The sequence below is a fragment of the Pyxicephalus adspersus genome, chromosome 1, assembly GCF_032062135.1.
Source record: "Pyxicephalus adspersus chromosome 1, UCB_Pads_2.0, whole genome shotgun sequence".
NCBI classification, from domain to species: Eukaryota; Metazoa; Chordata; class Amphibia; order Anura; family Pyxicephalidae; genus Pyxicephalus; species Pyxicephalus adspersus.
In genome coordinates, this window is record NC_092858.1 from 167,476,383 (window position 1) to 167,504,020 (window position 27,638).

Here is a 27,638-nt window from a genome sequence, read left to right on the forward strand (position 1 = left end):
GGACACATTTTTCAACTGTCTAGGTCCTGGGACACACAGACTCATTTGACTTTCATTCCTATAACCTATCTGAATCTGTAGTGAATGTAAAGTTCAACTTTAAAAATTTGTGTTCAGACTGGGCTTTATTGCAGAACATTTCTGGGCCCCTTACTAGATAAACTTCCTGGGCCCCCTTCTCCATGTCTAAAACTTCCAGCATTTCAAAAGACGAAGATATATGATTGGCTTGGTACAGAAGAACCCCAAACCTCCTTTCAATGGCGACCCTATAGTAAAGAAAAATTCTAAAACAATCCATTACATTCAATGGGTTAAAACAAAACTGTAAGTAACAGAGTACAAGACACTGGTTAGCAGCTGTTCACACCCAATATTAATTACAGAATCGCGTGCCTTTGCTGTAGTTTTCCTTTAAGACACATAAAAGACAAACTGCTAATGTTCTCCCCATAAAAAATCCAGCAAATAAAACTATTCAACCAAGTAACTAACAAATAGCAAAAATAATTACACATTGAAGCAAAAATAGTTTATTATCTCCCAATAATCTGACCACAAACCCGCAAGTCAATCCGTATGAGATCAGCAAGTCATTGTGTTTATATGACATTAGCGTAGGTCTCCAGGACATTACTGCAGATCTTCCTCTGTTTACTATTTCATTGCTAGCTTACACATAAATGATTTATTTTTCAGTGCCAGGAATCTTGGTGTCACCGACCATCTGCTATTTTCTCCTGAAAAAGCAAAATTATACACCTACGCAAGTCAAAGCAGACAATACTTTAGTAATCAGTGCTGAGTGGCCTTAGAGGATCATTCGGAGGAAAACTCTGTCCACTGCTCGAGGGAGGAAATCTTTGATCTGTCAACAGTAAGTTTAATTTAAAGGTTTTACCAAGCTAAATCTAAAGAGACTTTGTCACGTAATAAAAATGCTTTTAGGTAAGTATATTTGTAACGAAAAGGCTGAAAATGTTCTATGCCGGCCCGAGCACTGTCCAACACTGTCCCATTGCCAGGAACTGGTCCTCTTGAGTCCACTTGGAAATGGACACTTCTGGCAATGTCAAACTTCGTGGGTTCCCCACAATATAAACTGGTCCCTTCTTGTGACCTCAAGACACCACTACATTCCACAGTAACATAAGGTTGGTGGAAACTACCAGAAGGGTGTCTTTCTGGCAGACGTACTTGTTTCTGATTTTGTTTTTAAAGCCAGGGCACTTGACTAGGGTAACCCTGAAGCTACCCTAAACCCTTACCTAATCTTTTGCTGATCAGCCCTATTAACCTAATAAAAAACCTACACCATAATTTGGAACAAAATTGGCTGAAACAGCCATTCTTTATTAACACAAAATCTTTACTTATTAACCAACAGTTTCACTTTATTATTACATAACACACAAACACTAATTTACCCACAACTTAACCAAATCCCATCTAACCACATGACCTTTTTGTGCTGTTCCCGGAAGGCCTCCAAACCCCACAATCTTAGGCAACCTATGGCTACCATAGCTTCATATTTTTGTCTCTCAGGCAATGCAACCATGGCTCAAGTGCCAATATCAGCCATTCCCAGCCCCCTGCCAAAATTGTCTATTTACCACCCCTTTTAAACTCAGAGGACACCCATACCACAGACGGGTTCCACACACTCCACAGCACTTCCCAAACTCTTGCCTTCCAGAAAGTAATTTAAACCCCGTAATCTACCCCTCCAACCAAACAAAAGGGGCAGGCGGGTAAAAAACGTTTTCCCTACAGGCCTAAACTGTTTGCCCCTTGCCTTGGCATTTTAACACCTCCTTGACTCCTACTCCCTTTTACCTAGCTAAATCCTCTCACTTACCCCCTCCTTTCTAGAAGCTTCCTTAACCCTCACCTTGCCAATAAGCTCTGGAACCCTCCATCATGCAGGCCCTACGCCCTACTCCTTGCCTTCTTTCAACTCCAGGCTTATCTTTATCATGGACCTGTGCTACATTACTATTCCCTTTTACCCTTACCCTCCTGCCACATTATAAGCTAAAATTAACCCTAAATCATTATCTTTGGGTCTCATAATGGGTAATCATTTGGTCAAAAGAAGCACCAGGACTTTGTCATGTAATTTCAAGCTTAGCCAGGGCCCAATGTATGGTTGGCCAAAGTTATCCTGTGCCCATAGGTACCAGAGACAGGAGACGTTTGCCTATCTGTCACACATTGTTTACCTCTTCACTGTAGAAACCCAACCTTCTCCTATAAATATATTTGTACATTTTCACAGGTTTGGAAAAGTAAGACAAGAGCACCAGAGTCTACTTCTAGGTGCCAAAGTTTTATCCCTAGAGGCTTCAGTAATGGAAATAGGAGTTTAGTTGATAGGCATTCAGAACCAAGTCAGTAGCCGTCCCTGGCGCTCTATATATTCAAACCTAAAAACAAAAATGAAAATATCTTGCAGCTTACCGTTCCTATATGGGTTGGCTGCAAAAGTTTTCCTTTTGTAATTTTTACGCAATGATACAGCCTCCTGTCCTACTCACCCTTCTATATCATGACAACAGAAACATGATACAAATACGGCATCCTTTCTTCTCCTTTATAAAATAGAGGAATATGGTTCTGTATTGAGACAGATGATAACATGCAGAGTTCACAGGAAGTTATCCGCTTGGATTTTCAGTAGGAACAACAAGTAGTTTTATCCTGTTCACTTATCAAACACTTATAACAAAACAATTTTATATGAATACCTAACTTACCAAACGAAAGCAAAAAGTTAATTGTTACGGTTTACATAATTTTTAAATAACCACTTCCAAGAAAAATCTTTTATTTTTTTGCAAAGAAGGGGGATTCTTGTTTGCACTTGGGGGAGATCTGAAATGTCTTTTTATTGAGATGTGAAAATTCTATAACTACATATTATTATTGTCTGCGTCCTATTATCACTGGGACAACTGTTACTTCTGTGAATAAGGTTGAAATTACTTATCTTAGATTTCTATCAAAAGCAAATAAAAATGTTTTGTCCAAAGCTTCAATTCAGGTTCATTGCAAATGGTTGTATTGTATGCAATTATAAGAATAAATACATACAATACAATGAATAACGTGTTTTATAGTATACCAAGTTAGTTCCTCATGGAATACAGAATCACACAAGCACAGGTGATGTGTTGAAATGGAAATTATCCTGAGTGGGTGTTTTTTGTTATTTAAAGTAGAACAAATTTGCACACATTTGCAATGATGTAATCTGAAATGATGTCACCTGTGCATTGTTTCCTGGAACTGACTGCAGTAATTTTGGATTGACTTCTTTCCTGATATGACAGTTACAATGTATCATTCTCAGCACATGTAGTTGGGTCATTTCCACACACGTGAGGTATAGCTTATGCAGGTGCAAAGCCTTCAGTTTGGAATTTTCTGATGGGTGTATTGAAGGGTCAGACCAATTTCATATAGCGAACCTTAACCAAAAAACTGATTGATTACCATTGCCTGTGATGGCCTGCGGGTGCTTTTGTGAATAATTGTGGCCGCATAAGCTGGGAAATCTACGCACAAGATGAGGCTAAGAGGGCGATCATCTAAAAAAATTGTTCATTGGACCTAACCCTGAAAACAATGCTTTCTGCTATTTAAGGATGGTTTGAGCCTTATAACTGTATATCTGTGGTGTGATATCATTGCTGACATTGGTGCCTCTGACTGCTGGTCTCAGGAGATTGGGAGTGACGTTACCATTGTGTAGGTCACTGTTCTCCTTGCTGGAAGGGAAGGTGTACCTGAGGATCTACAATTCAAGGATCTCCCTTCAATCCTTCTTCTCTCTAAGTCACCCCATCTCACACTGCCCATGTGTGAGATTGGCACTATTTTTTTTATTGCAGGGAAAAGCCCCTTCTGCACATGCCCAAGACTGGGAATGCACAAAATGAGCAGCCTGAAGCCTCCTGGGATCTGCAATGCCATACTGTCACAGCAACAGAGGCTTGCTGCTCTAGCAATGCAGAAGTAGGTGTAGTAAGTCAATACTTCCTTTATATTTTTATTGTTAGCATGCAATGGTGCTAAAACAGCAAAAATTTGTGCAGAAGAAGCAACAGAGTGAAGATGCAAAAAATAGGGAATGCAAAGGTTATACGGTAAGGAGAGCTCTTCCTAAAAAAGATACCGACAGCCAGTGCTAAGACAAGTCATAAGGCACCTAAGCCTTAATTGCACCCCATGAGCTATGAACTACTATAGCAATGAATCTTGTCCTTTTTTGCACCCCTCCAGCTGCAGCACTCAGAGCAGCAACCTATACTCCCTACACCTCAGCCCAGCCTTGTGGAAAGCAACAAAAGCTTGACAAACTTTTGGACTTTTTCCCAGTCTGTCAAAAACTGAGAAAAGGTTTTGGTTAAAGAAATGGAAATGTATATATTATATTTCTTGGAGAAAATGTTGTTAAGGATTCTTGCTTTGCTAGTTGCATAACCAAATGTCATAACGTAATATCCATTGAATGGGGGTTCAGCCATTCTCAAAAGTCAGTCAGGTTCTCAAAAAGGTTTACCCCTAAATTGGTTTTAGGAAGTAAATGAAGCCCGACCATTGAAATTTAGGATTAGAGAAGTAGTTTCGACTGACATATGGAGCGTCAGGAAGGAAAGAAGAGTTAATGGGCCAGATATTATGCAAGGTAAGTATTCTTGTCAGTGCATTGTAGATATGTTTTTTGGCATGTCAGATTCATAGACAATATGACATAAGTAGACTTATGAAAGTGTATATCAGTGTATTCAAGAAGGTATAACAATAATTGAATGATAGTTACAACAATGGGATTTATTCGTGTATCCAAGTAATAAACAGAGTTTAACACAAGATGTACAATACAAAAGTAAGTCCTTGAGCTTAGGTTAAAGGCATTCATTAGTGTCAAAAGTAAGGTGTATTGTTTGGAGGATTTCAGTCCTATTGGTCTCAAATCTTACACGTTTCACATTGTATAGGCTTCCTCAGAGGATTGGTGAGTCTTGTAGCTAGAAATATACATACATGCATACGTTTCTATACAGTTTAGGGTTTCTTGCTTTGCTGGTTGCATAACTAAATGTCATGATGTAATCTCCATTGAATAAGAGAGTTCTGCTTCAGGTTTACACACCAAAGGGCTAGGAGTTTAGCAATGTGGCAGGCACTTCAAAATCCCAGAAACAGTATTTTCTACAAAGCAAGGGACATATCCCATCCCTTCTGTTGCCCTTGATTCATTGCAGAAAGGCTTTAGCCCAGAATAGGTGTAATTTAACTGTAATAAGGAACTTGTTTGGTAAAATGAGAAAATGCTGGGGCATGGACCCCTAAAGCAATGGTCCCCAACCTCCCAGACCACTGAACCTACAGACTCCGGACCGCGCATGCCTGTGTCTCTCATATTGGAAGAGACTTCATCCTGAGTGAGGTCATAATGCCAGATCCCACCCACTCCCCCGCGCAGTCCAGAGACACAACCGGCCCAGCGCCTCGAGCCTGCCAACCGTACAGGAGACTAGGTGCTGGGGTCCTTCTCCTGACCACACTGGGATTCACCAGCCAGAGCCAGGGACCACCGCTGGTCACCGTGCTCTCATCGCCCACCTGTCAGACGGACCGGGGGTTGGGGACCTCTGCCCTAAAGACAAAAAAAGATAAATGAAGGCTAGAAAATACACCCAGGGTTCCCAGGGGTTTCATATGCAGAACCTCTTGGTAGTGTTATATTATAATATTTTCGATGATTAATATTTTATATATAATAATAACTATTACAAACAGTTTAAATAGATCCTTGTGATGGACTACAAGTATTTAATGTACATCTCACCTATTTGATACCTGATCAGAATCGTGATTGGTTTTACTAATATATCTGATCAAAATTTTTCTTATAAAACAAAAACTATTTTTTCAATATAGAAAAAAAAAGCAAAAATACCCATTTTCAAATAACATTTTGCCAAAAAACGTATTATAAATAAAATTGGTTTTATCAATTTAAAAATTATTTTTCTATCTGATTAATCAAAAATATTGCATTGTGCTAACCTAACACAGATTTACAATATGTAAAATCGGCAGGCCATCTGTTTCCAGCTTCGCATTGCGCAGCCACTTTGCTTCTTCTGGGACTGTTGCAGCAGAGACAGACTTGTGTGACAAAACATTGCAGCACCCAGTTATCAGAACTAGAAATTTGCTGAATTTTCCACTTGCAGAATACATATTATTCAGACGAAAATTATTATTATCATGGATTAATATAGTGCCAACATATTAAAAGGTGCTTTACGCATTTCATAGTCATGTCACTCGCTGTCCCCCATAGGCTTTCACTTAATCTAACTTTAGACCATTTGAAAATTTCCATGGAAAGCATTCGAAAGAATTGTTTTTTTTATACCAAGAGGCTTGAAATAAGTTGTCCTCATCTTCCCTGGAACTGGTTAAGCCGCATTTATTCAGTAGAAAAAGGAACTAGCGCAAAAACTTTAGGAACTGTAATCTTGAAGACAAATTGATGTGTTCAGCAAAATCCCGGTAGATATAAAATGTGAATTAATTTCATTAAAAAAGGTATAAAAGGTAATATAATATTATAAATATATATATATATATATAATAGTGCATAATACCAGTCTTTATATGTGAGGGTTGTGTTTGTTTTCCTTTTCAGACTAAGAACATTTTCAGCAAGTTATGCAAATACAAGTTGATGTTTCCAATGTTTTTTGAGCTAAACTGATTCCCACCTTCTACATAATTCAAATGAAGACATATTTGTAGTACAAATTTGTAGAATAGCCAATGGCAACCAGAGCTCCCTACATAGATATAGTGGAGTTAAGCTGCGTACACACTTCCAATTTTTATTGTTTGTAAATGAACGACGAACGATCCTGCACGATATCTGCGAACGATTGTATAGCACCGATCCTGTACATACAGATAACGACACGATCGTTCAAAGATATTGTACACACATATATATATACACAGTATATATGAATATAAATATAAATATATACACATACACAATACAGCCTGTATCAATCAAATGTTCGTTCATCGCGCATGCTCAGAACATGCACGATCACTGAACGACCGTACACACGATAGATGGTCAACGATCGTCGTCCAATCCGATCCGCCGGTCCGGTCGTTCATTTCCAACGACTATCCTCGTTTGTCGGCGTCGTTGGTTACTTTTTTTACAAATGATTTTTGGCCAATCGGTCGTTCGTCGTTCGTTCGTCGTTCATTTCCAACGATAAAAATTGGACGTGTGTACGCAGCTTTAGATTGTGTAGCCACCCAGGGCAAGGAATTATTTGCAGAAAAGGAAAAATGGTCTGAAAACAAGGAAATTAATTCATAACCCAAACCCAAGGACTGGTAAGAAATAGATTATATTATTGTTTTAGGGTTTACACTTCAAGATCTTTCAAATAGTAGGTACAAAATATTTTTAATACTTTTGTAAGCCAATATAAGCTTCTTCTATTCCTCTGGCTTTAGATTAACATAAAATAAAATACTCAATGGGTGTCTTATCAATGTACTCTGGTGCATAGCTCTAAAGCCCCTTCACCTCTACTTCCTCCAAAATGTCTTTACAATCACCAATGTGGACAATTTTGATGTGAGTTGACATTACCCCAATGCCATCAAGTTGGGGCAACATCATTTTATGCCTTCTCTGACAATAACCAAGTAGACAGTGATTTGCCTAGGAATCCAATGTCTTCTCTCCATTGCTTCCTTCTTATTTGTGTGACCATAGATTATTATATGAAAGGTGGGCAGATGTAGGGGCATAATTAGACCACCAATCAAAACATAATGGAGGAAGCTGTCTCACCAGATGGTATGGATAGTCTATCTGCACCCTTACTCTGACTGACGTATTCTGTTCACATCCATTTGGTGGCCATGTTCTTACATAAGAAAATACTCTGAAAAATATTATCATCTATGCAAAGGGTTATAATTCATACAACAGAGGAAATATTCTTAGATGACCCCACAGACTGTGACGTTGTGTTTACAGGATATGTGAGCGGCCAGAATGATAGGGGGTGTCACATAGCTGACTCATGAATGAAGTCTGCTTTGATATGTTACCCTAGAGACACAGAATGGACAATAAGGAAGAGATAACAGACAGGGACAGCAGATAAGGACAGTCAAAGAGGAAGGAAATCCTCAAAAAGCAGAAATGCAGAGTTGTCATGAATACAATTACCAAAAACAGAATCTAAATATGCCGTATAGATAAAAGATGAAAACGAAAAAAAACTCAATGTGAACGTCTAGGTGCACTAAAGTTTTAAGTAGTATAGGCCAAGAGTAGGTCCAATGGGAACTGAAAATAAAATTGTAGGTGCACCTACCTTTTTAATAGTATAAGCCAATGCATTTGTAAGATATTGGTGCGTTCAATTAGAACATCCCATTGGTGGACCCTCCATACGATTTTATTATTCCACCTACCATGAAAGCAAGTGTAGAGAAAGAGAAAGCTGCAGGCTTTATGGAACAATATGCTCCAGCAAACATAGTATTTGCGCTTTGTGTGCAAAGGTGAACTAGGTGGGTTTGCTTAGTAAGGTGACCCCGGGTCTTTAAAGCAGCCATCTGCTCACATACACTATATGGCAAAAGTTTATTGACACCAGAACACATGGCTTATAATGACTCAATCTGCATTTTCAAGAGAATATTGACCAATCTCCAGAAATATTACCAAAGAGTTAATGTTATTGCATGCTCTGTACACATAATGGATTTCTACCCCAGGCAACAATCTTTCCTGATCATTTCTTTTGACACTAGAAAGAATGAGTGCTGTAAACACAGGAAAAAGTAGGTGGCAAAACAGCATGTAGCCCCTTGCCTTTTTAGAAAAACCAGACCCGCTGTCCCCACCAGTGGCAAGGGCCATTCTTGGGAGAGAAACCCTCTCCCCCTCAACATTGCTTGGTATTGGATCTACAAGTGGGGGGCTTATTTGGATTCCAGGGCCCCTCCTATTAAGGTGGTTTCCAGATTCTGGCCTGTTTTCTAATTTGTGTCTGGTTTTCTCAAAAGGAAAGGTAGCTACATAGTCTTTTTCCCTATTTTTTATCCAAAAAGGTCCCTAACCAATTGAAGAGTTTAATATTTTAGAGGGGAACATACTTTGACAGCTGAACTAGGAGATCTCTTTTTATTGTTGAACACATTTTCCTCTGACACAGACTTTGACAGGATTTGAGTTTGGCTACAAATTCAACCTGAACACTGGGTTCATTCAATGAACAATATATATATACTGTATAGGAAACTGGAAGGAAATAATTTGTATTTACAGGAATTCTTACATACATTCAAAATGAAACTAAAACAAAATTCTTTTGCTTTTACAAAGTTAACAAGTTTAAACATAGACATCTGACGATCCAACGATTCAAAAGAATTTCAGTTTTTGTTATGCTTCTTCGCTTCTTAGTTTGTGTGCAGAATGGAAACCACTTCACTTCCCTCACTGTTCATGACTTTCACTTTTTCTGTAGAAATTGACTTTTAGCTTTCTCTGCAAAAGTGTTCAAAAGTATTGTTGGTGCCGATAATAAAGTAATTTAGACCTAGAATCGGTTTCCTAACGGTAATAATTGTGCACTATGCGTTGGCATTTATAGTCTACAAGAGTGAAAGTGACTTGGTACATGGTTAGGAGATATTGGGAGTTATAACCCCACGACTGGAAACACCTGAACATGGACCTTCATGGCAAGTTTAAATTGAATTATACAAATAATTAACAAAGATTTATTGTTGTTAAAAAATATATATATTTTTTTGCATTAAAATGTTACAGGGAAATTATTTCGGCTGCAAAACTAGTGATGAAATATCACTGAAAGTTAGAAACTCCTAAAATGTATTTAAACCTAAAATTTGTGAGCATACAGCTTTTTATTTTCAGAAGCAAATTTGCTTTCTCTCTTCTATAATAAAACAAACTTACAAGCCTGTTTTCAATCTTTTAATAAATGTGTGCATGTGCAATGCTGCTCATGTGCATCTCAGTGCACAGTCCTGGCATACCAGGGTAAAGGGAATGAATGAAGTCCAGCGTGCTGGAGTTACATCACACAGGCCTGGCTAATCAAGATGGCTGAAGGCTGAAACCCAGAATGGGTCTGGGTTATTGGTGGGAAGAGGTGGGTTTAGTTTCGTTCTTGTTCTGCTTTAATTTCTCTCTTTGAACTTAGTAATTATTTTATCTGAAATTCTTTCAATTTTTTTCTTTTTTGTTCCATTCTCGCTTTTTAGTGTATCTCACTGATATTCATGTGCCATTCCTTTTATTTTGTTTTTTATTGCCTGTTTTTCTTTGAGAAAAAGTTCCTTGTTTTGGTATGCCAACAGTTCTAAAGGAGATTTCTCATTCTCCAAGAACCAAGCCAATTTTCTCTTACAAACAATTTTTTCTGAAATAATCATCAAATTTTACCCAAATTGCGCTTTGTTTTCAGTAAAATTGTAGGTCAAATTATAATATAATTATATATATATTATATGAATATTTCTTTGTATTGGACTCAATACAGCTATTTTACAGCCCGGAGATTGTCGCTGTGTATGCCGGGTGGAGATCAGAGGAGCAGGACGTGTCCCCAGGACCTGCGGGGACCAGCAGGGCGCTGGGGGACAGTGACAGAACAGAAGGTAACAGAAGGTAAGTGGGCTGTTTTTTAGTTAAAAGCTACCCCGAGTGTGATTCAGAAATACTGATTTTTGCCTGGAAAATCCACCTCAAGTCACACTTGGGAATACCGCTGGGGGGGTTAACTTAAGCAAAAATAAAAAAGGGATCAGCCTAATAAGGTCAGGCAGCAAATATTATCCTCAATGCAGGCAGTCACTGACAGTCATAAGGAATTGACTAGCCACCAGCACCTGCCTAGCATGGAAAGCTTCTCCCAGGGGAACAGCCAGCACGAGGCTTGCAGGACAGTCACTCCAAAATTGTGGTCTGGTAAAGTCTTTCTCGAAGCTTTGAAAGATTAAGAATCTTTGTCAAGTTTTTGAAGATTGTGAATGCTAAAGGCTACGTACACACTTGCAATGGTTCTCATCCGATAATCAGCTCTGGGCTATCAGCTCCGGACAAGAATCTGGCGTGTGTACAAGTCCGTCCGACTCTGGACGACGAACAATCTTAATGAAAGTAAATGTGGAGAGCCCGCAGCGGGGTGCCGCTCCGTCCCTCTCCCCCTCCCCACTTCATAGAGCAGTATGGTGCTGTATGTATAGCGCTCGTTCATGCATCATGCAGTCATTAGTCGTTGGAAAGGATCGTGAAAGATCCTTTCCATTGACAATTATTGCACGTGTGTATGCAGCCTAAGAAAGAAATGAAAGATACCAAATGAGTTGATACAAAAGCAGAAGGCAAATCATTCATTGGGGACCAATGTTCCCCTGACAACTATCAACAGTGGAAATTCCCCTCATAATGTTATGCCATTCAGCTAATTTGAACTATTAACAAACTTTTCTCTTAAATCTTGTTGCCTAATGTCCACTTTTTTAAACACTTCAACACCCTAGTCCAAGAATAACAAAGGAAATGGTGAAAATTACAAACCAAAAAACTTTTCTCACCATTGGGTAAGTTGAGAGACCACTTCATTTACCCTTAAGCCACATGATGGGCTTCTGTTTTTGTTTGTCCCTGCCAGAAACGAGAACTAAAATATCTAATTCATGAGGTTTGACATGAACAAAAAGCACTTCATGTAGGAAGGAAGTGGAACAATCGATTGTCTTGCTCAACATGGCCATTGATGTCATTCATCGGGCTGTAAGCTCTGTCACGTCTTCCCGCTCCACCAGAAACTTTCAGTTCCTATTTTCTGACCACTGGGATTGCACTTTGTGTATTTTTAAGTAATGTGTTCACAAGCTCTAAAAATATTACTCAATGGGCAGTCGGGGACTTGAAACAATGGACTAATTAAATACCAAGACAAAATCAACCCAGGGTGGTACTACCTAGGGAACAAGAGGAAAAACAAGATATAAAAGGCTTTTTGAGAAAAGCTCAAAGTTTAACCCTACCTATGGTCCATCATCCCTTAGATTCACTACCAAACCATTTTAAATGTTCTTTTAAAGTAGTCTTCAATTTGTTTCAAGAGTAAAACATTCCTTCCTTTTCACAAGAAGAAAGTTAACCCAGGGGAGCAACAACTTGTAATATACTATAATAAATATATAATAACAATGTATTTTTTTCAAAGTCTCATCATTTTTCTTTTCTGAACAAGTACATCTTACAAAAGACGTTAAAAGATACACAAGACCCTAATGTACGTCATGTAGATCCAATGATGTTGTTATATTATTATCTTGTATTTATATAGCACCAACATATTATTAGTACTGTACAAAATCATGCCACTGACTGTCCCTCAAAAGGGCTCACAATATAATGTCCCTACCACAAACATGTTTTATTACAGTCAAGGGACAATTTGGGGGGAAAGCCCATAACCCTAACAGCATGATTTGGGAGGAAACCAACACAAACATTGGGAGAAGCTGATATTCGAACCTGGGACCTAGCATTGGAGAGGTCAGGGACCTATCCACTTAGCCACCATGCGGCCAATGGTTTTACTATTAAAGTAATATTATCATTTTTATGAAACTGTGAATGTCTTTTGACATAAGGTTCTGTGTCTTTGATCCTATTGGATGTGGCACCAGAACTTCTACTAGTTCCAACTATCAATTTAAAACCCAGTGATTTTGCCAAAATTTGATCCGTCTGTCATCTGTCTGTTGCAGGAAAAAGAAAGCATTTCTCAGGTTTACACTCCACCAAAAAAAGTAAAAAAAATATAGAAGGCTGTAAAGGAGTGCTAATGATTGTCAGATATTTGTGAAATCAAGACTTGCACGGGCACAAGGATTTACATAACTGTGACATCTCTGAGCCGGAATCCTTGCCCCCTTCTTATGGAGAGAAAATCAGATACAAGTATTATTGGGAGAGTACTGTGATCTCTAAGAGATAATAAATACATATAAAAATACATACTGTTTGCTATGCATATGCCTAACATCATTGCAATGCTAGATAAACTTCAAAAGGAAAATAGATTTCAAAGATGAAAAAATTGAAAGCAAGCAGGTACTTTACTTCAGAAAGGATAGGCAATGTTTCATCTGCAAAAAAAAAATACTTACCTGCATTATGTAAACTCACCTCTCCTCATTATGTCATTGCCGCCAATATCACCTGGTGCTCTTGCAGGTTCACAATTTCATCCATTATTTTTGGCTAGCCTGGAATGATGTAACTCTTCTGCTGGAGTTCATTCATTCCTGACAGCCGGGCATGCCAGGATTGTCCATTTAAAGATGAGCACCTCAGTGTACATTACAGAAAAGGTTGTGAACAGCCAGGTAAGTTTGTTTCAACACAGAAGAGACATTGCCTGGGACACATTCATGCCATTAGCTGACAACATTACATGCACTGAAATCCAAAGGGACATAGTTATATTGTCAGCTCGGTTGAAAAAATAAATCAAGTCAAGTACAACCACTAGGGAAGTAAACATATCCCAGATATAAAACCCTATAAGACATAGTTGGTCCAGAGGAAGACAAAAGAAACCCTGGTACAATTTGCTCCAACAGGGGAAAAAATTCCTTCCTGTATCCCTGAGGCAATCAGATGTTCCCAGGATCAACAGTCTCCGTTATTTTTACTTTAAAGCCTTAATCCCCAGGTATATTCTGTGCTTCTGGAAGTCACACAGATTTTTCTTCATTTTCTTCAGCAATCTATAGTAGTTGCTGAAACTACTTTCTGAGGGAGCCGATTCCACATTTTCACAGACCTTACAGTGAAGAATCCCTTCCTTATCAGGAGCTTAAACTTCTTTTCCTCCAGACGTAAAGAGAGCACTCTTGTTCTTTGTAACAAAAGTGAATAATTGGGAAGAGAATTGTCTATATGAAATGTTGTAGTGTTGTCAACTTTGTCAGAGTTCTCCACTGCAGGACTACAGCACAGCTCTTCCCTATGTAAATGAAGAGAAAGGAGAGGTTTTCTGTAGACCAGAATGGAGATTCCAGGCATCACAGCTCAGGATTTTATCCCTGCAGAGACCCTGGGGTTTTGGCTATTTACATAGCAAAATAAAATAATCTCTTTAAAGACAATATGGTGTCTATCACATTCATGGCATGCAAAGAAATGTAAAAAATAGTGTTGAATATTCACCAGAATATAAATAAATAGCTCAAACTTCAGCTTTTTCACTGAGAAGTCAATTAATCCTTGGAAAGTGATAATGCCCTATGGTAATTGAGCAAACTATCAAACCTTTAGTAAATCAACGCCATCGAGTATTTATTTCACTACAGAAAGTTAGGAGCTCATTGTATTTCTGGTAAGTTCACCAAGGACTTTTCTGCATTTTTAAAGAGACAAGACATGGGAACATTGTGAATAGGAGAGAAAAGAAAGAATGACAAGGTTCAATCCATTATTTTAAAATGAGGAAGGCAGTTTATGTTATAAAAATAGGATGTATGGGAATAAATAGAGATCATTGTTTTCTATGTGCAGCTATCGTCTAATTAATCCATGTCAATGGCTATGCATAGGAGTGAAATCAATACAAGGTATAGATTTGCCATGGTGAAACTCCCAATTATCAGAACTTCAGTGAATGTAGATAGGATTCATCTCTTTTGTGAATACATTACTGTGAGTTATGGAGTTTACATCTCTGTACACTTAAGTTGTCATGGCAGCACTTCCGGAACATACTGTATTGAAGAGCCGCGCGGAGACTCATCATTGTGCTGAGAAAACAATTCTTCTGCAGTATGAAGCTCTCTGGACTTAATAACACACAGCGGCCCCAAACAATCTATAGCCGGGTATAATGTTAACAAATGACTCTTGTTTACCAGATATCACTTCTGTAATGTACATGTCAGCGATTCTTGTCATTGTTTTACTTCCTTGGTATTCAGTGGTATCGTGCAGACCAGCAGCGGGGCAGACTGCATGTTTGGGTTCATCAAAGCACAATTGGGCTTCTGGAGGATGCAAAATATATTAGAAATATATTAGAATATATATTAGAAATGCTAAATATTTAAACAAACCACTTTTATATGGCCAACAGTGGGCCCCTGTGCAGAATCGACTTGCCAAAATGATTTGGGGCCTCTATGGGAGCCCCTTTTAGGAGGTTCCTGAGCCATAGTGCAATGGCACACTATGCACCTCCCTATGTATGCCCCTGCACCTGTAACCATCATTAGAAGCAAGAGTATTGATTTACTAAGGAAATTGAAGCTGTTCACTTACCAAGGTGAATAATCCCTCTACAAGCGGATCATTTACTTTGCCACGTAAACTGTTTATATTCATCTAGTAAACTAACAGCTAGGTATCTGTTTTCCAGCAAGCCATAGATGATCTCTAAACAGCAGATGGCAGAATGGTATGGTAATAAGATTCTGTTCATGAAATAAAAAATATTTTATTATATAATGTTAGTAATTATTATGGGAAAGGATACAAGTGGGCTTTAATGAGAATGAGATTGACTCCTGCACAATGAGGATCCAAACAAGTCTTGCTGGCTCAAAAATCTTCCAATGCCTACCTCCCAGAGTGACTGAGGTTGGTCAGAGAGTGCAATACCCACAAATGCCCAAAACAAATACAGAAGGGAGCATTATGGGGCAGACTGCCATATGTATTGCCCGTACTAGCAATGCAGAATGTCTAAGACTAAACTTTGGACAATATTATTTTTAAAGCAGCTATTCCCTTGCATGTAGACACTAACAATTGGCTTTTTATTTGTTTCCTTTTGTTACATATACTGTACCAATGAAAACATTTGGTATATCTGTTAATGAAATGCAGGAGATGTCTGATGGCACCATAGTGAAGGTAAAAAGGTCCGGAGAGGACATCCCAACTGTCCCTAATTTGGAGAGACTGTCCCTCTTCATAGCTCCTAACTGTCCCACAATTTGCAAGGAGAGTTCCTCTTCATTTCTCCCAACTGCTCTTGATTTGGAGGCACTGTCCTTCATACTTCCCAACTGGCCTTGATTTAGAGGGACTATCCCTTTTCCATCATTCAACTTTCCCTGATTTACAGAGTCTGTCCCTCTTCATACCTCCCAACTGTCCCTATTTTTAAAGGACTGGGCTTCTTCATACCTCCCAACTGTCCCTGATTTGGAAAGACTGTGCCTCTTCATACCTCCCAAAGGCCTCTGATTCGGAGGGACTGTCCCTCTTCATACCTCCCAACTGTTCCTGATTTGAAAGGACTGTCCCTCTTCATTCTTCCCAAAAGGTACCTGATTCGCAATGACTGTCCCTCTTCATACCTCCCAACTGTCCCTATTTTGAAAGGACTGGGCTTCTTCATACCTCCCAATTGTCCCTGATTTGAAAGGACTGTCCCTCTTCATTCTTCCCAAAAGGTCCCTGATTCGCAATGACTGTCCCTCTTCATACCTCCCAACTGTTCCTGATTTGGAAGGACTGGGCTTCTTCATACCTCCCAACTGTCCCTGATTTGGCGAGACTGTCCTTCTTCATACCTTCCAACTGACCCTGATTTAAAGGGATTATCCCTTTTCCATCTTTCAACTTTCCCTGATTTAGAGAGTCTGTTCCCCTTCATACCTCCCAACTGTCCCTGATTTGGAAGGACTGTGCCTCTTCATACTTCCCAAAGGCCTCTGATTCGGAGGGACTGTCCCTCTTCATACCTCCCAACTTTCCCTGATTTGGAGGGACTGTCCCTCTACATACTTCCCAAAGGTCTCTGATTTATGAAGACAGTTCCTCCATCATAACCAAGTCCCTCTGTTCCCTTTTCCCCTCTCACCTGTCCCTCTTAGTGATTTGATACACACCTCTATAAAATGTATTATTCAACTATTACAAAGTATTTCTATGCAGTAAGCCTCTAAATGATTCCATTTGTCATTGTGAAAAGCTCACATAAATGAAAAGTAGTTGTGAACAGAAGCTCTTATCAATTTGTCCAATCATTATTTTGCGTCCAAATACATTCCAGCAGCCCGGTTACATTTTGCTATGAAGTTCTTGCATTCACTTGTGGGATTGCGGGACAAGTTTGTGCCGAGACCTTCCAATGTAGCCTAGCTACATTGCTTCTGTTGCACATTTTTCTGCTGTCGGAAGTCTGATTTTATCATTAGTTGCTATGGTATCAAAACTGTCTTCTTGAACTCCCGAGTCTGCTGTATTCATTTTTTTTTCTTGTTGTTGATCCCACAAGGTTTCGAATTGTTTACCATTAAAATAGTCTGACCTGACACTTAGCAGGAGCGGCAGAAATAATGACTCGTGTTTATGTTTTGCCTTTCCTCTCATTCAGGTCTTTGGCTGGGATGAGAGAGATGTACAATTCATCTTTGCAAAGCATTCTTATTATGTTGAATTGCTAGGAAACAACACTTGTCGCTCCATGGGAAGGTGTGAGCGTTGGCGTGGGAGAATTAACCTGCTGGTGACTCAGGTAAAAAGAGACACGGCTAATAATACATTTTCTATGCAGGTCAATGAAGGTGAAATGGATAGTAGGGATTTGATGTATCTCACTACTGAATCTTAAATTGCAAGAATACTTTGAAGACCATTAAAAAAATTGCAGGGAGGAGTTAGAACCCTGGACATACTTCTACTGTTAAGCCACCCTTGGAGAGAAGAGTGGAACTCCCCAACAGCATCCGGGAATGTTAGAACCCCATTTAGGTTGTTGTTGCTGTCTGTGTCCCAATTAAAGTTACCTATTGTTGGAGGTTAAATTAAGGGAAATCTGATGCTTTAATTTTAATTTACATCAAAATATACAAAACGGCAACCATTTTTGTTAATTACATATAGAGGCCCTGCCTTCTGCTTTGCAATCTTGTATTCTCCTATGGGCTTTATTGGCATGATGAACTGTGCTGATGGGTAATCACCATATGGGTAATATGGGCATCATTTAACAAGGAAGAGTATTCAAATGCTGAATAGAGTGTTGATGAGAGATGGCACCAGGGAGAAGGTAAGTTCTGGAGCATAGGTGGCATCCCATGTCAAAGGTGCCATTATGAAATCAAGATTTGCAAGTTACAAGGCTGCTGATGTACAGATCATTTACAGTTCTTACCAGTTTTGGTTTGGGGATCTGGATATCTGATGATCTGGTGATATCTGGTGATAAGGTAATAATAAAAATAAGATACAAACCAGGGTATTTGTTTTTTGTGGCAGTGTATTCGTTATAATGTACAATATTATTCCTATATTTCAGTAATACAGAGTGAACAAGGGTGCAAATATTTTACAAATAACACAAAATTTACAATGAGGTCCACCCTGCTGTGTCAAAAGGCAAGAGGGTGGTTTTTAACCTCTTATCTAGACAAGTTATTACTACCAGTATTGCAAAATGGAAGGTTCAATTGTGTCCCAACGCGTTTCGCCCTTGTGGCTTCCTCAGGGGTCCTGTAAGCTTGATATAGAATTGCAGGCTGTACATAAAAAAACATTTTCTATATGAAAAAATACACAGTTGAGAGAGAAAAAAAAATATTTCAGATATAGATATAAAAACAACATACATATATTTGTTTCCAACGTCTTAAAGTGGTATTCACAATAGGTGGTATTATGATGTTTTATATGTAGTGAGGTTAGAGGAATAAGTCACATAGTTAGAAATAGGTGTAGATTGTGAGTATATGTAGGTTAATTTAATTTTGTGACATTACTATAAAGTTATAATTTCATGTGCAAGCATTATTTATGTAGACTGTCCAACGAGATGCAATACAAGAATAAAAAAGAGGGGTACTTACATGAAAAAAAGCAGTAGGTAGAAGAAAAAAATATGTATAGAAAATTTCCATGAAGTAAAAGTCTAGAGGTAAAAGATGTGTCTAGGGTATGAAGGCAAGTAAAATGATTAAGTATATGACAAGGTGATAAGTTATACTAGTCTTGCCTTTGTAGGGACTGTACCCACTAATGTGGCAATGCACAAGGCGTGTTGGTGCACTGGGTTGCATTGGGTTGCCATTCATTCCTAATGACGCCTCAAACACCGGATTGTTCCCATTAGGTTGGCAATGCACAAGGCATGTTAGTGCACTGGGTTGCGTTGAGTTGCCAATTATTCCAATCACACAAATTATTCTTAATGGCACTTCAAACATGTCTTGCCAACGCACTGTATCCTAACATACGACTCTAAAGTAGTTTAAGCAGTCTTTTAAATATTGGGTTGCCTAAATGCAACACACCCCAATGCAAATGAAAACCTGATGTTTTTTCCAAAACCCAATTCAAAGCAATAGTAGGAACAGGCCCTACATGTTTGCAAGCATTATTAAATATTGGTTCCAGTTTGATCGGTAAAAGTTTAAAACCACAGGATGTAAACAGTACAGTGGGCAGTAGGGATTCAGGTAAGTGTGCAGCTTGGACAGGGTGAGTACACTTCATCTAAAAGTATACTGACATTTAAAATTCACAATATTGAATAGAGGAGGAAGGGCTGTGTTCACTTATTGTGCTCTAGGGAGCCGTAACATCACAATGCATCACTGGCTACCACTTGTGATGAATTACCGACAGTTATTGCTCAACGCTTTGAGCACTCTTATGACATGTTACATGTTCCAAAAAGCAGAAATAAAGAAATTACTAACAGCTACCAAAATGGCATTACAGTAACATTGCATCATGGCCTTTCAGTACTGCCTATTGCATTATACATTGCTTATTTGTACACAATGTACACACTGCGGTAGCCTGTTGTAACACATCTCCCATAAGTGTTAACAAAAAGTCCTGTGACCCTGTTATTATAACAGTATGAGTGTGCCACCAACCTAAACATTGGTTTAAAATCATGAAAGAAGATTTCTGAGTGGTTCCTTTTGGTACAATCTAATGGTGGGCTGTGGGGGAAAAGTCCAGAAATATAAGACACATAATGGATGTTGTTGGTTGTAGGCTTCAGTGGCCATTTTAGAGAATGCGAAGTCTACATTCACCACCTTTTCTAAGAAAGAATACCAGTCCTACTATCTTTTCCTATCTTGATATTGGCAGTTTCAAGTTTTTCTTCCCAGTTTCATTGGATGGTTTAATTCAGACTTGGTGGCCACCATTTTGGCCCCAGACAATATAGTTCACTTTTTAAAAATATGAAAATGATCTGAACATAAATCAGCAGCAATCAGTGTAGATCCTAGAACTAGTCTAGGCCAAAGTGAAATTTTTGGTTGGATTAAAATGGATCATCCAACAGCTGAGTTCACCTGGTTTGTGAAAGTTGATATTTGGTTGATAGCTTCACACTTTTAAATTCACACTAAACTGTAGAAGATTTGAGCTGAGCTGATCAAGTGGATATTTTTTCCTCTTTATCATTTTTAGGGTTGCAGTGAATCATGTGTTCCTTTGCCATGCCAGATGGGCGTTTGACAGTGGATTACAGCACAACACGGGAACTGGTTTATCTTCATGTCCTCAATAATCAAACCTTTGAAGTGGCTATATTTCAAGATCATTTCCTTGGATAATGTATTTCTGTTAAAAGAATATAGTGTATCTAAACAAATAACCATGATATTGTTGGAGGAACGTGAAGTACTCCAATATCAGCATGCAATATTGGCTTTCCTTTTTTTAATAAAATTCCTTTTCAGAAGTATTATTTACAGAATCAGTATAATATACATGATAGATTACACCAAGAACCCATCCAGTGACCAAACGTTCTTTGAAATCAGTGGGAACTAGTGATGGTTGTATTTCAATGTAATACCAAAGGCAACATGGATGTATCCTGCATATTGTCAACAAGTCAGCATTACATGGCAAAGAGCACAAGGGCCCAAGGCCATTTTGGAACCACAGTGAGGTGTAGAATTCTGCCATGGGCTCACCTGTGGTCCCAATGGAAGAGTTTGGGAACTAAGCAACCAACCATGCAACTACAGAAGATGCATGAAAAAACATGTCTGAAGATCTGCACTACACCCGTGGCAGTGTGAACATCGCCTTACTCACAGTGCGTTTTGCTGTGTGCTGGGAGCTGCCAACTGTATGGTTTCACACCATGTGGGTGAAAGAGTTACTAGATGATTTTGTCGTCTTTTCCACAACAGAGGGAAATAAGAAAAATTATACAGTATTTCCCAGTTTTTGAGGTGGGATATCACTACCCGATCCATACACCCAGCTGGGCTGACACCCTCTCTCTTAGGCCCCTTTCAGATTTGCAGCTAAAAGAAGAAGTTTGCCGCTCCTAGATGCCCCTCTTCAACCAATTACAGTTCACAGTAAGCGCAGCCGCATGGAAACATGTGCACAGAATGGTTCCCAACTACTCCCATTAGGGGTAATGGAAGTGGTCGGGAATGTGGTTGAGGCTGTCATAGAGAACTGCAGACAACTGCAAGTCCAAGATGACCCCTAGGCTGTGTACACATTATTGTTGCTGGAAACAATCTTTCATAATCATTTCGGCAAAATAGTGACAGATGAACGAATAAGCGCTGTATACAGAGCACCGTTCTGTTTATAGAGAGAGGAGGAGGGAGAGCGAGTGAGCGATACCCCGTTGTTCTCTCCTCCCTTCACTTCCAATTCAGTCATTCACCATCAGTCGTTCCATCAGGACAGATCCATGAGCGTCGTCAGGCGACATGTTGGATTCTTGTTGATTTCAAGCTCATTCATCTGTGAGTATCATTTACCGTGTATACATACCCTTAGTCTTCTGTTATCATCGGGATAGGTTTTCCTGCTAAGTGTAATCTTCCTATCACTTATCAACTCCCAAACTGAACTCATCATCCCCCCCAAATTCCAAACCTCCCCCTGACATATTCCTAACTGTTAACAACACTGGTATTCGTCCCTACCCTCAGGCACGTTGTCTTGGTGTCACCCTCGATTCTGCCCTCTCATTTACCCCCCATATTTAGAACATTCCCAGGTCCTGTCACTTTCACCCACGCAACTTCTCCAAATCTGCCCCTACCTGTCCCCTGAGACCACCAAACTCCTTGTACACGCTCTTATCATCTCCCATCTGGACTACTGGAACCTCCTCCACTCTGGTATTCCACTAACCCGACTCTCTCCTCTACAATCTATTATGAATGCTGCAGCCAGACTCATCCATCCTTCCCACCCCTCCTCTTCTGCTGCATCTCTTTGTAGTTCTCTTCATTGGCTTCCATTTCACCTTAGAATCAAATTCATCTCCTGTGCTTTGCCTTCAAATCCCCCCACAGTTCTTGTCCCACTTACATTTCTGACCTGATAGAAAAATACTCCCCCTGCCGCTCTCTCCGCTCCTCCAATGACCTACTAATGACATCCTCACTCATAACCTCCTCACACGCACGGATACAAGACTTCTCTAGAGCTGCCCCAACTCTTTGGAATGGTCTTTGGTCTTCCTTTTCGGCTTGCTACTACTTTTTGCTCCATTAAAAGAGCACTCAAAACCCATATTTTAAAACTTGCCTGCCCGTCTACTTCTGTCTCCTAAAACCCTCACTACTTCCCATCAATTCATATCTCCCCTCCTATTGTGTGATACCTCTTAGACTGTAAGCTCTTTGGAGCAAGGTCCTCTCCTCCTCTGTCACTTCCTGTATTCGTCTGTTATTTGCAACCCCTATTTAATGCACAGCGCTGCATATTATGTTGCCGCTATATAAATCCTATTCATTAATAATAATATTAATAACATCTAAGGCTGTTTGTTACATTTGATGAAATGCATTTTTAGGTGTATCATGCAGTTTCTGCCTTCCAGGCCATTCCTTTTTAGGAGGCAGGAAGTGTCCATAAATTGGCCTGGTGGGTGACCATGAATTGGGGGTCTTTGTTATCAATTAAGTAATGTGATCACTGAGCCAGCACTTAGGTAATGATTGTTTGACTTTGATAGTAAACACATGATAAGGGTTGGAGTTACAGATTGTGTAAGAGTTCCTTTGTTCCTCATGCTTATGATAATATCCCCTACTGAGGGTTGTTTTGTCACAAGAGCATGTCCAGGAAAGTTGCAAGAAGCTACCTTAACCAATATAAGCCATTTAACGTAATCTGTATGCCTAAAAACATATTTCTCGTTTCACATTAACTCATCTGCATTTCATGGATTTGATAACATTTCTCCAAACATATTATTCTTTGTAACTTTGTTAAAACAAAACTTTTACTTTCTCTAATCAATGCTGCAGATCCTTCTGGTGCAGATCAAGTTAATGAAGATGACTTCCAAGCCAAGTTGGAGACATTGGACCCTGATTTAATAAAGTTTACCAAGACTGGGGAAGATAGACTATCATAGGAGAACCCGGGTTATCCAACAAACCTGGAATAGGTTTCTTAAAAATAATTTGCTATTAGCTGGCAAATGTTTTCAATCCTGGATCAGATCTATTCCAGGTTTGTTGGATCATCTAGGTTCTTCCATGATAGTCCATCTTCTCCAGTCTTGGAGAGCTTTAATAAATGAGACTCATTGATCCATGACATGACTGACAGGCTGCCTATAGCTGTACTGATATAAATGATTGCCTGATACCTGAATTATCAATACAATGGTTGTTTTATTGTTCTAGTATTATTTGTTACCAAAGGGTTGGATGTTTAGAGGCTTGAATCAACTTTACCAACATTCATCTTTTTCCAAGTAAAGCAATTTGTTTTCTGTTGTCAGTTTTTTTTTCCCACAGTCACCTGGCAGCTACTTATTAAACATATATAATTCATAATATAATTAATATAATAATACTTCCCAAAACTAGCAGCACATGAGACATGGGTGACTAATAAACCTCCTCAGAGGGAGCATAATGGAAAAAATCTTTGTTGCTATTTACAACACAGACTTGGAGAAAGAAGACAATTGTGTATTGTTTGTGTCATTTCAGGTTACTGCTCAGTGATTTAATGAGAATGGGAAACCAGAGACAACCAGACGGAGAAACTAGACAGGATCTCAGGATGCAGATGTTCCAGGATTCAGGTGAGAAGATATTTAAGATAATGAAGATATAAAAAGAATATCTGATCTTGTAAAGGAAAATGTAAAGTTGGCTGTGGGCCCAAGAGTGCAAGAGACACAAACCAACCAATTGCACATTGTTATCATTAAGCACTATTTATTTGATTCTTTTTGTATTTGTCGTTTAGTCACTAGTGTGTTTTTTGTGTCACTGAAGGTCGGGTAACCTTATAGGCCCAGCCTTGATGTTCTTGGAGAGCTCCATGGCCTTATGGCCCGTTGTTCTTCCTTTGGAGGAGCTCCCAACTTAGTACTTGGTGGGCTGGTTTTGGCTGGCCTTCAAGGTACGGGTTCAGGTCCCCTTGTCTGAAGCATGACGCCCAAGGGAGGTCAGGAACAAGTGGCCCTTTCTCTTTAGAGGAGGACTTATAAAAGCACATTAATGCAGTTTTCTGTGTTGGGTTTTTACACTGACATTTGATTTCTGTGCACCAGGGTTTTGGTGAAAATAGAAAACTAACCAATTGCATTCAATAGGGGGAAGGAAAAATATATAAGCTTGCAATATTGGCTCAACAAATATAACTCTATATAAAGGAGAGTGGCCAGAAGAATTTCGGGAGGAAGGAGGGCTACAGCTTTATCTCTATTCACATGCAATAGTAATGGCTCGACAAAGATTTCCAATAGAACCCTCACCCAGGACACATGAAGGATCCACAAGCATGAAATGGTCACGGCCAGAAGATCCTCATTACATATCTATTCATGGGGTGCCAAAAAAATGTTTGTAAATCATAACCAGCTGTGCATGATGACTATTGCAGCAACTAAATGCTGCAAATCTATTTTAACTGATGAAAAGCCCCAAAAGAATAATAGGACAAGGGTAAGGTAAAGGGCGAAGAAATTCTATAGATCCACCAATTGACTTCCCTTTACTATCCCCTTTGTGGCTTTAATAAGGGTTCTCATTTTAGATTTTACATGCATGTCTATATTTCTAAATGGAAACTCCAAGCAAAGCAGTGTGTGCCCTTTAGGTGGAAGTTCCCTGCCCAAAGTAATCATTTATTTACCCACGACATATACTGTATAAATATATATATATATATATATATATATATATATGTGTGTGTGTGTGGGTGTGTGTGTGTGTTTACAGAACTGGGACAGTCCAAAGGAATTCTTTTTATTAGACAAAGTTACAAGGGTACAGCATTAACATGGGAGTTTCATCTTTCCCAAACCAGTCCATCAGCTCTCATTCCTAAAATAAAACAAAATCACAATATGTAGATAAACTGGTCCTTAAAAGATGGAAGCAATGCAGATATTACTACTGCTAAGAAATAATTACAGGGAGTGCAAAAACTATGCAAACTAGTTACAACTCCATGTAGGCTGGTCCATCAGGGATAATCATTGTGTGAAATGAATTTGCAATATTACAACTAAAAGCAAAGACATACCAATCGTCACGTGAGAAATATAAGGGCTAAAATTGCTGAGATGCTTTTTAAAAAACTAACTGGCTGGCAGTTCCTGACTTCAACATTTTCTGAGCCAATAAAGTGATCAGCATACTTTCATGTCAGTGAACCAAAAAATAATAAAACCATTAGCTTGGCCTGACATTCAGGAAATTAGAATAGAACAATTGTGATTGCTAATGAGGTCACATCTGCATATCTTATCTGGATAAGGCTGAAAGTATTCAAGACAATGGCTCAGATTGGTAGGCACCTAGATAGGAGAGCATTGGCAGCTCCCTATCACAGGTAGATTGTAGAAATTATCATACAACCTAGATGTAGCAATGCTTTTTTCTAGTAATGCTTTATCAGTTGTATCTATACATTACTTCTGGTGGAAGGGTTTAGGAAAACTTGACTTGCCATCAAAATCCCGTTACATTCTCTGTAGATGCAGTTCGTGATGGGGTGGGGGTGCTGGAGGATACCCAAACACAAGAAGTTCACACTATAAGGGAGGAACCCTTTACATGAGTCTCTTGGGTGTAACCCAACTAGCAAGGTACTCTTGCCCAACTTGTAGACCATTTCCTTAAGACTTAATGGCCTAATTGTATTTGGCTTTGGGCTTCCCTGACGCAAGACCCAGAGCAAGGAAGTAGGGAACCCAATATCTAAATGTTCTCTATTAGACATTCGGCCAGGAAACCTATACATTTACAACTTCTACTGTGCTTCTATGCCCAGACTAACTACATTAAAGTTCTTACATATTTTTAACAAGGAGAAAAAGGGCCTTCACTGACCAACCTAGCTTCATATACTATGAAGTAATTAATCCTCAAAAATCACAATAAAGGCTGTAAAATCAGTTTTAGTTTATTTCTAACATTTATGAAACAGTATGATTATATCTTCTGCCAAACAGAATCAGGGGAGAGAATTGATTGATTTCAATATCATTGTTGTGAAATTGGAGAATTAATTATTCCACAATGCCTATAGATGCAAATGGATTTTACTGTTTGTTTAAATTATGCTAATATAATTATTAATATTATTAATAATATTATTAATAATATTAATAAACAGTATTTATATAGCACCAACAAACTATGCAGGGCTGTACATTAAATAGGGGTTGCAAATGACAGACACAACAATGAAGCAGCAGGAAAAGAGCCCAAGTAGTTTATAGTCTATGCACAGGCTCATATCAAGTCTTGTATATATGTATAAATATATCACACTTTCAAGTACTTTCAATTTGCTTTTGAGACCAGCTTGAGATGATCTCCACAAATATTTGGGATCACCAATGGGGAGTGCAAGTGAGGACTGAAAACATGGTGACACATATAGACAAGATCCATGTCCAGCAATAGGGCAATGTTGAAGAGTGCTTTGTTTTAGAAGAATGCTTTGTGTTGAATCAATCAAAGGTTATTGGTGAACTCCATTGGTATACTCCATTTCAGACCTTTCTTTATTACAACAAATTGACAATTAATGCTTTGAATTATGTATTTAACAGATGGGATTCATCAATTCATTTTCATTTCAGTCCTTTGATTCTCAACGAAGCAGAATTCGTGAAATGCGTTGAAAACCAGAATTCTGACTAACACCCACCACCGGTTTTTGGAGGTGTGGGACCCCTGAATTGTGTACAGTCATCCTACTCTCTGGGGCTCCATGGCCATCTAAGAGCTTGCTGGCTTTAGTACTTGTTTTATTTTTTGTTTTCAGTGGTATTCTGGAGGATCTGCAGGCATCGGGCATAGATTTTTCCCCCTTCCCCTCTCTCTATTTCCTTTATGTACTGTGTATGTGATATTCTATATTGTCTTGTTATATTTTAATTTTTTGTGTCCTTTTTTGTACTTATATCATTTTTTGTATTTGAATTTTTGTTAAGGATTGTAAACAAAATGTGTCAAAGATATTGGAACTGAAATTGTACTTGCACATTTGTGATAAAGATTTTTCTCAGACTTTTAACATATAAATAAATTATGCTTTT

At 38.8% G+C, this 27,638-nt stretch overlaps 1 long non-coding RNA gene across 1 annotated transcript; it reads left to right on the forward strand.

Moving 5' to 3' along the window:
- Positions 1 to 775: 775 nt before the first annotated feature.
- LOC140322919 (uncharacterized) lies at positions 776 to 27,638 on the forward strand. The gene is made up of 3 exons (XR_011919271.1): positions 776 to 877; positions 24,067 to 24,161; positions 27,180 to 27,638. It is a non-coding gene; the product is annotated as an uncharacterized lncRNA (long non-coding RNA).